This window comes from Pongo abelii, chromosome 22 (genome assembly GCF_028885655.2).
Source record: "Pongo abelii isolate AG06213 chromosome 22, NHGRI_mPonAbe1-v2.0_pri, whole genome shotgun sequence".
In the NCBI taxonomy this organism is placed as follows: domain Eukaryota; kingdom Metazoa; phylum Chordata; class Mammalia; order Primates; family Hominidae; genus Pongo; species Pongo abelii.
In genome coordinates this window covers 2,709,171-2,719,796 of record NC_072007.2, presented here as the reverse complement: position 1 = coordinate 2,719,796, position 10,626 = coordinate 2,709,171, and positions in this window count along the sequence as shown.

Genomic DNA, 10,626 nt, shown 5'->3' with positions numbered 1-10,626 from the left:
CAGCGCCCGCGCGCCTGTCGGGTCGAGGGCCCGGGGCCCGGCCGAAGCCCGGCTCCGAGCCCCCGCCCAGGCGGGCGCGGGAGCAGGGGTGGCACACGCCACACGACGGCCGAGGGAGGGCGACCGAAGCCGGCCGGCGCGCCCGCCCCCGCCCGGGACGAGGGACCGCGACCGGGGCCGAGGCCCCGGCCCTGGCCCCCCCCCCGACCCGGGGAAAGGGGCGAGCGACCGGCGAGGCGGAGGTCGACCCGCGCCACACGTCGCACCGACGCCTGTCCGGGAGGGACCACCGGGCCGCGCTCGGGCGCACGCGCGCGCTGAACGGGGCAACGCCACGCGGGGAGGACGGGCTCTCCCCGACGCCGACGCCCGGGACGGACGCCTCGGGGAAGGGCCGCGGCAGGCCTGGGAAGCGAGGCGCACCCGGGGGCGCGCCGAACCGATTCGGAAGACCGGGCCGGGAGAAGAGGACGAGACCCCGGGCGAGGCCGAGGCGAAGGAGAAGGCTCGAGAAAGGCGGCCGGCGGGGAAGGGGACGCCGCGGGACCCCTCGGGCGCAGCCGACCGCGGCCGGGACACACGCGGGGGGTCTCACCGCCCGCAGCCTCCGAGCGCGAAGGCGGCCCCCGCGCGGCACCCGGAGCGGCCGACTCGACCTTCGGCGATCCGCGCGGCTCCCCCACACCGCCGCCGCAGTCGCGGCCAGCCCCCCGGAACCCTCTCTCTCCCGCACGCGCCACAGGCCGACCCCTAAGAAAACCCCTCTCCGGGAGCCCACCGGGGCCCAACGCCGGGGGGGCCGCCGACCCGGTCCCGAAGGCGCACGCCGGGGGACGGAGACACCGGGCCGACCAGCGGCCGGCGGCGGCGCCCCCCGAGGCGGTGCCGGATTCGGTCCCAGACGAGGCCACCACCGACGTCGAGCCGGCGAGCCGCTCGGGGAGGGGAGAGGATCGGCGGGCGGCGGGCGGGGAAGGGGGGCACAGGGAGCCAAGGGCCGGGGAACGCGAGGGCGAGGGCACCCGGGAGCCCGCAGAGCGGCGGCTCGGCGGGAGAAACCTCGGGCACGGCCGGGCCACCAGGAAAACACGGCCGCGGGATCCCACCGCCACCGACACGAGGGCGGTCCCGCGGCGCCCCGCCTGGGACGCCGGACGGCCCTCGGCACCCACCGAGACCCGCCTCACGAGCCCCGGGTCCCGCCACCGGGGGCCCCGAAGCGACCACAGCCACCAACCCGACGCCAGGGCCGCATCGCTCGTCATTCTCGTCCAGCCTCCGACCCGGTCCCGCTCCGGGAGACCGGCGCGTCCCCAGCGTGGGACGCTTTCCCGGGGCCAGGCGGCCCAACCCCGCGCCCACGCGCACGCGGTCGTCGGCACCGCTCGCGACTCGGCACGGGAGCGGGCGGAGAGCCGACTCGCGGCCGAGGTGGGGGTCACGCGCCGGACGGAAGGCCACGCACACCCACCGCTCGCGGCGGCCGCGTCCCAACCCGCTGGGACGCCGGGCCCGGCCCGGCGGGATCCTCCCCCGACTCGGAAGGGGGAGGCGCGGGCCACACAGCAGGCGACGAGCCGCGCTCGGCCACCACCGCGGTGGCCGGCGGAACCCTCGCTCTCCCCACCCTCAACCCGTCGAGGGGGAAGAGGAGGAGGGTCCTCTGCGCGCGAGTCGCTACGACAGCGCTACCATAAAGGCAGAAGGAGACAGAGGCGGCAGGCCGGGAGATCCGGCACCCCAAGGCACACCTCTCTCAGATCGCTAGAGAAGGCTTTCTCACCGAGGGTGGGTCACACTCCCCACCCGCCGGTCGCCCCTCGTCGGGCCCGCAGAGGCGCTCGGGGACGCCCGGGGAAGGGAGGGGGCCTGCGGTACGAGGAGAAGCGCGCCTGCGGCGACCTCGAGCGTTCGCGGTCAGGGCGGGGGCCCGGCAGGCTCACAAGGCCCCCCCCGTCCACCCGCCTCCTGCGTCGCTTCCGAGGCAAAGCCACGCACGCGACCGGTCGGAGGCAGAACGGCAGCCCCTCGGCGGCCGGCCGGCGCACGCGTCACCGGCCCGAGCCCGCCGCGATCGCTCACACGGCCCTCGCGCACCCGCCAGAGGGGAGCACGGGACGTGCGCTCGCCGGACCAGGCGGCGCCCTTCCCCGCGCGGGAGGGGCGCGCATCTCATCTCACTCGACCGCCTCGAACCCCACGCCGACGGGCTCCCCTCGGGACCCACGCGCGGACACCGGAGGAGGGGACGCCGGGGGCGGGAGGGACACACCACCGCTCGGCCTCGGGCACCTGAGGGACAACCCGGAGCGCTCCAGGAGCACCGCAAAGGCCCGGGCGGAGCCAACGCTCGCGCGAAACCCCCCGAGAGGGCAGCACGACGGGCCGGCGGGACGGCACCCCCACCGCCGCGGAGGGGGCCCGCCCGCAAGTCGACGACCGCGGGAGGCGAGAGCGAGGGGTGCCCGCCGCGTCAGAGGACCCCGCCGACCCACCCCGCGAAGCGGAGAGCGGGGACGGGACAGCCAGGTCAGGCCGGGTTCCGCACCCCACGCCTTCCCAACGCACCACCGGCAGGCGGACGGAGGAGAGGCAAGGGGCCCCCGCGGGCGGGGCGAGAAGAACGGTCCCATTCGCCACGAATGTCCGCCCCTCGCCCGTCGCGGCTCGGATCCGGCCCGGGAGAGCGTGACGTCACCACATCGATCACGGAAGAGCCCCCGGGAGCGGGGGTTCGGCCAGCCGGCCGGCGAGCGAGCCGATCGGCCCCGGCCATCCCCCGCTCCGGGGAAGGGGCGGCGGACAACCCAGCGGAGACGAGGACGCCTGACACGCGCGGCACGGGGCCGACGGGGGTGGGGTTGTCACGGCCGCCCCGGGTGCCCGCGGCGGAGAGCGCACGGGGGCAGGGTAGCCCTCGCCGCCTTCCCCGCCGCCCCCGGGTGGGTCAGAGACCCGGACCCGGGCCGGCACCGGGAGTCGGGACGCTCGGACGCGCGAGAGAGCAGCAGGCCCGCGGGCCCCAGCAGCAGGCGGCTCGAGCGGGAGCAGGGCCGGCTAGCCGGGTCAGCGGTGGGCCAGAGTCCCGCACGCATCCGGAGGCCCAACCTCTCCAGCGACACAGGTCGCCAGAGGAGAGCGTGTCAGCAATAACCCGGTGGCCCAAAATGCCGACTCGGAGCGAAAGATATATCTCCCCCGGGGGCAGGAGGCCCGATCGCCGACCACGCCGCCGGCCCAGGACACCCACGACACGGACATCTGTCCCCAAAATCGCCACCATCGCAGCCAGACACGGAGCACCCGGGGCCCCCTGGTCGACCCCAGGACACACGCGGGAGCGGCGCCGGGCCAGGGAGGCCCTCCCGGCCGCCCGTGCCACACGCACGGGCCGGCCCGTGTCTCCGGAGCGAGGCCCGGAAGCAGTTTCGGCCGGCCCCCCGTGCGATCGGGACACACGAGGGACCGAAGGCCGGCCAGGTGTGACCTCCCGGGCCGCACGAGGGCTCGGGGAGCGCTCTCCGACTCCGCACGGGGACTCGCCAGAAAGGATCACGGCGGAGGGACCGCGGCCCGGCCCGGGGACCGCTCCCCGGCACCCGGGGGACGGGGGCAGGACGGTCCCCGCCTCCCCACGGGGACCCGGAAACACATTCGGCCGCCGCCTCAGACGGCCAGGACGCGCGCGGGCCCGCGACCGAGCCGGGAAGGGCGTCCCCGGCCTCCCGCGCCACGCGCGGTGGGTCCCCGCGGGTCGCGGCTCGGGCCTCGGGAGCTGCGGCGCGCTGGTCGACCGGCCCGGGCGGCCCCACGGCCCGGCTCGGGCCCAGAAGCGCAGCGACAGCCTCTCCCCCACATAAACCTGCACGCCAGAGCTCTGACTCACAAGCGACGCGCCACAGCCCTGGCGCCACCGGGCCAGCCGGGCTGACGACCGCGGGCTTTCCGGAGCTCTGCCTGGCTCACAGCGGGGACGGTCCCCTCCCTCGGCAGCTGCCACCGCAGCTCCGGAAGCCAAGAGCACGATCTAACAGCGGCCGCCAGATGGAGCCCGACGACCGTCGCGAACGTCAGCGAGACCGATCCGGACGGCTGGCAGGGCGGCCCGTGGACCGCCAAAGCGAAACCGTGAGTCGAGAAGCCCTTCCCGAGGCCGAAAACGCAGCCCCTCTCCCCCAACCCCACAGAAACGCCTCCCCAAAACGTGTCCCCGCATCGACCGCGACAGAGTCAGAAGACAACCCACGGCGTCTGGGTGTTTGGAGATGCATCTCGGAGGGAGGGAGGGAGGGAGGGAGGGAGGGAGGGAGGGAGGGAGGGAGGGAGGGAGAAAGAAAGAACCCACAAGGAAGGACTCGGTCGCGGGTCGCTGCGGACACAGGGAGAGGCAGAATGCCTAGGCTCTTCCAGAATCCACACAGAGACAGACAGAGGGAGAGAAAGACGGAGGGAGGGAGAGAATGGAGAAAAGAGACAGATGGTGAAAGGGAAGGAGGGAGGGAAGGGAGCAGGGAGGGAGGGAGGGAGGGAGAGAGGGAGGGAGGGAGGGAGGAAGAAAGTGGAGAAAAGAGAGACCATCTAAAAAACAGAGATACGGAAAGAAAACTTCTTAAACGTTCCATTTTTTCAAAGACAGGTGGAGAGGAAAGAAACACGAAAAGGAGAGAAAGAAGGAGGAAAGAAACGAAGGAAAGAGGGGAAAAGAAACAGAGAGGAAAGAAAAATGAAGGAAAGACGGAACGAAAGAGAAATAAGACACGAAGGAAAAAAGAACAGAAAGAGAGAGAGAAGGAAAGGAAGAGAGGAAGAAACACGTAAAGGAGGAAAGAGAGGAAGAAAGGAAGGAAGAAACACATCAAGGAGAGAAAGGAAGGAAGAATCACATCAAGGAGAGAAAGAAAGAAAACGGATAAATATGCCCGTTTATCTATAAATACAAATACAACACTCTTCACACATAAGCATAGACGTATTCATCTACCATCGTTTCTTCACGTAGCAACGTATATTTATATTTCATAAATTTATAGAAGCGTATCTCTACACACGTGCTTTGCATAAGTGTACTTCTATACAATAAATACATCTGTCGCGTATAAATGTACTTATCCGTACGTCCACGTAAACATCTATAGTTATATACAAACGTATGAAAACACTTACATTTCTAAATAAAAGTGAGTACATAGAAACGAAACAAATAAAACATACGACGAACCGAGTCCACAGGCAGGGCGCGGTGGCTCACGCCTGTCATCCCAGCACTTCGAGAGGCCGAGGCGGGCGCATCACCTGAGGTCGGGAGTCAGAGACCAGCCCGGACAACGTGGTGAAACCCCGTCTCTACTAAAGATACGAAAATCGGCCGGGCGTGGAGGTGCATCCCTGTCATCCCAGCTACTCAGGAGGCCGAGGCAGGAGAATCGCTTGAACCCGGGAGGTGGAGGGTGCGGTGAGCCAAGATCGCGCCATCGCACTCCAGCCTGGGACACTTGAGTGAAACTCTGTCTCAAAGAGACGGAAGAGAAAGAGAGAGAGAGAGAGAGAGAGAGAGAGAGAGAGAGAGAGAGAGAGAGAGAAACAGAAAGAGAGAGAGAGAAAGAAAGAGCGAGAAAGAAAGAGAGAGAAAGGAAAAGAAAAAAAGAGCAAAAGAAGAAAGAGAAAGAAAGAAAGAAGGAAGAAAGGAAGGAAGGAAGAAAGAAAGAAGGAAGAAAGAAAGGAAAGAAGGAAGAAAGAAAGAAAGAAACAAAGAAAGAAAGAAAGAGAGACAGACAGACAGACAGAGAGAGAGAGAGAGAGAGAGGCCGGGCACGGTGGCTCACGCCTGTCATCCCAGCACTTTGGGAGGCCAAGGCAGGCGGATCACCTGAGGTTGGGAGATGGAGACCAGCCTGACCAACGTGGGGAAACCCCGTCTCTACAAAAAATACAACATCAGCCGGGCACGGTGGCACACGCCTCTAATCCCACCTACTAGGGAGGCTGAGGCAGGAGAATCGCTTGAACCTAGGAGGCGGAGGTTGCGGTGAGCCGAGATCGCGCCATGGCCCTCTGGCCCGGGCAACAAGCGTGAAACTCTGTCTAAAAAAAAAAAAAAAAAAAAAAAAAAAAAAAAAAAAAAAAAAAAAGAAAGAAAGAAAGAAAGAGAGAAGGAAGAAAAAGAAAGAAAGAAAAGGCAAGGCAAGGCAAGGCGAGGCAAAGCGAGGCAAATCTACCCGCTTTCACTACATCCGGGGAGAATCAGGAAAGTCCCCACCAACGACAAGGCCTAAAGGGGAGCCGCCATCTGTAAAACCCGAGCAGAAGGGTCCACGCGGGTTAAAGACACGAAGAAACACAAGGAAACCACCGACCAAGGAGAAGGACCATCTGGCCCAGCCAGGGTCTGTCTCCTGAGGTCGTCTGGGCAACCAGGGACCGGGACGGAGGGAGGGCGGGACTCCGAACCTCCGTCTCGAAAAACAAATCCCGCTCATAAAATAAAATTCCGTTAAAAAAAGAAAGTACGCATCGTTCCTAACGTGTCTGGTGCCTCGAAAGGCGAGAGGGGTCTGTGTACGTCACTGTGGGGGGGGGGGGGGTTCTCTTTTTTTTTTTTTTTTTTCTTTTTTCCCGGAAACTCACTTCTTAAGTATTTTCTTTCATGTCAGTTTTATTTTCCTTTTTTTTGAGACGGAGTCTCGCTCTGTCGCCCAGGCTGGGGTGCGGTGGCGCGATCTCGGCTCACCGCAACCTCCGCCTCCCAGGTTCAAGCGATTCCCCTGCCTCAGCTCGGCCTCCCGAGTAGCTGGGATTACAGACAGTACAGCACCGCGCCCGGCTAATTTTGTGTATTGTGAGGAGAGATGGGGTTTCGCCATACTGGCCCTGCTGGTCTGACCGCCTCGTGATCCACCGGCCTTGGCCGCCCAAAGTGCTGGCGATGACAGGCTTGAGCCACCGCGCGGGGCCTATTTGTTTGCTTTATTTTATTTTCTTTGTTTATTTTCATTTATGTGTTTATTTATTTGATTTTATTTTTCTGAGACGGAGTTTCGCTCTTGTTGCTCAGACTGGGGTGCGATGGCGCGATCTCGGCTCACCGCAACCTCCGCTTCCCAGGTTCAAGCGATTCTCCTGCCTCAGCCTTCCTAGCAGCTGGGATTATAGGCATGCGCTACCACACCCGGCTAATTTTGTATTTTCAATTGAGACGGGATTTCCCCATGTTGGTCAGGCTTGTCTCCGACTCCCGACTTCAGGTGATGCGTCCACCTCGGCCTCCCAAAGTGATGGGATGACAGGCATGAGCCACCGCGCCCGGCCTGTTGTATTGTATTGTATTGTATTGCGTTGTATTGTATTGTGTTGCGTTGTGTTGTGTTGTGTTGCGTTGCATTGTATTGTATTGGAATGCATTGTATTGACTTATTTTATTTCGTTAGTTATTTCTGTGTTATTCTGTTTATTTATGTGTTTGCTTGTTTTTGCCTGATCAAAGGTCAATCAGACCCAGTCGTCAAAGTGGCGATTTCCTAGGCAACGAGGGAGGGAGGAACTTGGAGGTGGGGGCGGGGGCGGTGGGGAAGACACGGTTGCCCCAGGCTGCGCGCAGGCGGCCTGGTGCTTCCTTCCTCTGCGAGGCCTCCGTTTTCAGAGCAACAGTGGCCGCTAGGTGATGCCCGACGTCTGCCAATGAGAGTGTCAGCCCGGAATGAATTGGGATCCCCTTGGGGGGGGGCGGGGAAGGATGTGCGGGGAAGGATGGAGGCGATTCCCCACAACTAATCGACCAGGGCCCCTGGGGGGACACAGCCTAAGTCCCCACCCATCGGATCATCTGGAACTTCCGTCCAGAGACGAGAGACCGACTGGGAATTCTCTCAGTCAAGGTCCAAACCGAAAAGAATCACCGGCACAGACACCAGGACTAAGGCAATTTCTAAAAGACTGGTTTCTGTGTTTTGGGTGAATCCGTGTATTTCTGTATCACAAAATTACCTATTTCGAACGCTACGATTTTTCTCCTCCTTTCGTGTCCCGTCCTGTGATACACAGACCAGGGGACTCCTCAGCTCACAGTCCATGAGGCCAGAAGATGACGTCCCAAATTTCTATTTAGAATGAATTTAAGCAGGCCAGCCAAAGCCAAACACTCTGCCCTGAAACTATCGGGAAGACAAGCGGGGGGGGGGGGGGGGGAGGCGGGAGTCTGGGCGCGGTAGGCTCGTGCCTGTCATCCCCGCACTCTTGGGAGGCCGAGCGCAGGTGGATCCTTCGATCCAAGCCTTGGCAACATGGTGAGACCTCGTCTCAAACAAAAATACAAAAACTAACTGGTTCCATAACCTGGACTCAAAGTTAATAAATAGATAAATAGGCCGGGGGCGGTGGCTCACGCCTGTCATCCCAGCACTGTGGGAGGCCGAGGCGGACGGATCACGGGGTCAGGAGATCGAGACCATCCTGGCTACCACAGTGAATACCCATCTCTACTCAAAATACAAAAAAGTAGCCAGGTACGGTGGCGGGCGCCTGTAGTCCCAGCTACTCGGGAGGCTGAGGCAGGAGAATGGCGTGAAACCGGGAGGCAGAGCTTGCCGTGAGCCGAGATCGCGCCGCTGCCCTCCAGCCTGGGCAACAGAGCGAGAGTCTGTCTCGAAAATAAATAAATAAATAAATAAATAAATAAATAAATAAATGAATAAATGAATGAATGAATGAATGAATGAATAAAGAATAGCAAATAAATAAATACATTAAAATTGAAAACTAAAAAAAAATAAAAATAAAAAAGTGTAGCCGGCCGGGCGCGATGGCTCACGCCTGCCATCCCAGCACTTTGGGAGGCCGAGGTGGGGAGATCACCTGGGGTCGCCAGTTCGAGACCAGCCTGACCCACATGGAGAAATGCCGTCTCTACTAACAATACAAAATCAGCCGGGTGTGGTGGCCCATGCCTGTAATCCCAGCTACTCTCAGGAGGCTGAGGCAGGAGAATCGCTTGAACACGGCAGGTGGAGGTTGCGGTGAGCCGAGATGGTGCCACTGCACTCCAGCGTGGGCACCAAGAGTGACACTCCGTCCCAAGGAAAAAAAAATGAAGTGCTGTATTCTGTTATTTCTGCTTCCTGCCCTGAGAAGAACATAGTACAACTGTTGCCTGCCAGCCTGCCTGCCTGCCTGCCTGCCTGCCTGCCTGCCTGCCTGCCTGCCTGCCTCCCTGCCTGCCTGCCTGTGACAGGGCCTCACTCTGTCTTTCGCCCAGACTGGAGCACAGTGACACCATTATGGCTCGCTCACTGCAGCCTCAACCTCCCCAGGGTTAGGCGATTCCTCAAGGGATCCTACGGCCTCGGCCTCCCAAAGCGTTGGGGTTACAGGCGTGAGCCACCAGCACCCAGCCTGAGTTAATACGTCTGGTCTCACTACGTCCTCACCACACACCCATGAAGAACTCAAGTCAAGAGAGAGTCGGCAAGAGACTCTCAGCATTCTCTCCTGAAAGCACGAGTGTCCCGAGCGCCTGTGGTTTCAGGTGGCCGCGCGTAGAGGAGAGATCGCCAATGTTTCCAGAGAGGTGCGAGCCACAGTCATTCGAGGGCATCCGAGCACGAGATGGGGTTTCTGACAGCGACTTAAGGGCCAGGAAGGGCCAGAATCTGCCGAGGCCCGTGTTCCAGGGTGGGGCCGATGGAACCCAAGGTAGAGGGAGTCAGCGGTCCGCACGGAGAGAGCTCCAGCCCTAGGCCCCGCGGTGCAGACCGAATCAGAAGGAAGAGAGTCCTTCGTCCTACATGCCACATCCCTCACATCCCCCCACTGAACTTGGGAGCGGATCCGTGTTCCAAACACGAGGTGACCCTCGGTTTGCAATGGATCACAAGGGGCCGGGCTTTCCAGAGTCGGCAGGATAGAGAAGTCATTCGGGCTCGGCCTCCCCCATCCCCCGGGAACGGTCCCGCTGGTGACTTTAAACGAGCCGGGGCTGGCCTGGCCGGGCCATAGCCGCTACGGGAGTGGGGTGGCAGTGGGGTGCGGGCGGTGTGGGGTGGGGGGATGCCTGAGGCACTGCAGAAAGTGGGCCTGAGCCTCGAGGATGACGGTGCTGCAGGAACCCGTCCAGGCTGCTCTATGGCAAGCACTAAACCGCTGCGCTTACCGAGATGCGGTTTTCCTCGCAGAACGCCTTTATGCAGAAGTACACTCAGAAGAAGCCTTGTTTTCACTGGTGACCTGTCCTTACCCCTCAGGAAAGGCCTATAAAGCATATAGACTCTGGAAAGGACACAGTGGTACTGCACCGCCATGCAAATACCGGCTTGCAAAATGTTGCGTGGATCTCAGCAAGCTTGCAGAAGGGGAACACATCTTATCGGGTGGAGTGTTTCCTAAGCAGAAAAGCCATGACGATATTTTTACTGAGTCTGGTGATTCAGCTCGCTTTACTCTCTCATTGCCGGGACACGCATATCGCAAGACAGATCGGCTTGCCAAAGGATCAGAATGTGACCAACAGGGCCTTAGTTGAAATCCTTTCCTCTGGTATCCCTTTGAATCATTATGTGAAGTAGGTGAAAAAGCAAGATCCTGACCAAACACTTCCATTCACATCTTTACAGAACTTTGGCAACTGTCTGTCCAAGT